We start from the raw sequence: 1,216 nt of genomic DNA on the forward strand, positions 1-1,216 counted from the left end.
CGCGGGCGGCCGGGCCGGGGACGCGGGCTCTGGCCGGAGGTGGGTGCCTGGACGCGCCGGGCTGCGGTCTGCGGGGCTGTCGGCCGGGGCGGCTGCCGTCGGGCTGTAGGCGGTCGATGGCCGGAGGTCGGAGCTGCGCTGGCTGCCTCCTCTCGGCGGGGAAGAGTTGTTGTGTGAGGCTGGGGCGGGCGCCCCCGCTTTTATACGCTCCGGGCGGCCCCGGCGCGCCAATGAGCTGAATGGAGTCCTACACAAACAGGGACATTCCTCGCATTCCTCCCCACCTTCCTGCCTCATCAACTCACACCGGATTGATCCTGACCCCTTGACACTCAGCATTCCTCCGTCTGCAAAAGCTGGCACACTCCTGCTCACCAAAAAAAAAAAAAAAAAAAAAAAAAAGAGAGAGAGAGGAGCAGTATTTCTAGCACCAAATAGGACTTTCCCCCCACCTCTTCACACCACTCCTCATTTATATCATCTCACAACACATCGGCAATTGTTTTTAGTTTTTATACCATTTCTGTTTCTAATACTTTGCCCCGTTCTGTCTACTTACATACATCCTTTTTTAGGAGGTAGGTAGCTAAAGAGGCAAACAGCAGGTATTCCTAAAAAATTTGAAAGGGTTTCCTTTTTATTATTTTTGTCATGGTTTTCATTTCAGAGGCCTCTTGAAACTCTCCAGAGAGCCGAAGAAGAATGAATTGCTTTTAACCATTTGAAATCCCCAAGAGGCCTACCTGCAAAGCCCTGAATTCTGTATCTGAAATGTAGGAATGTGATCCTTTGTCACTTGGGATAACTGTTTGGTTGCCCATTGCCAGACAAGAGACAGAATGAAGTCAGCGGGGGTTGAGTAAGGATGCAGTTTCCTGGGGGACATTTCCAGCACTCTTGCTTTGTTTTCTCCTAATACACGTAGGAGTTTTATTGTAGGGAGTAAAGGGAGGGAAAAAGGATGAGGTGGCCGTCAATATTTCCAGAAAAATGGGTCTATTGTTATGTTAGAGCAAATGAGTATGTGCTGGGTAGGTAGAGGCTCAGGGTGTGGGGATGGGAACACAGAGGTGGGAAGAGAGGTGAACCAGACAGGAGGAGGCCAGGAAGAAGCTTGGGGTTTACTTGGGGCATTTAAACACAGCACTGCTAGGGTATTTGAGAAATGAGTGAATTTTCTTATTCTAAAACCTATAATCTTTAAATGTGGATTGGA

Source organism: Galeopterus variegatus, unplaced genomic scaffold (assembly GCF_000696425.1).
Source record: "Galeopterus variegatus unplaced genomic scaffold, G_variegatus-3.0.2 Scaffold114, whole genome shotgun sequence".
In the NCBI taxonomy this organism is placed as follows: domain Eukaryota; kingdom Metazoa; phylum Chordata; class Mammalia; order Dermoptera; family Cynocephalidae; genus Galeopterus; species Galeopterus variegatus.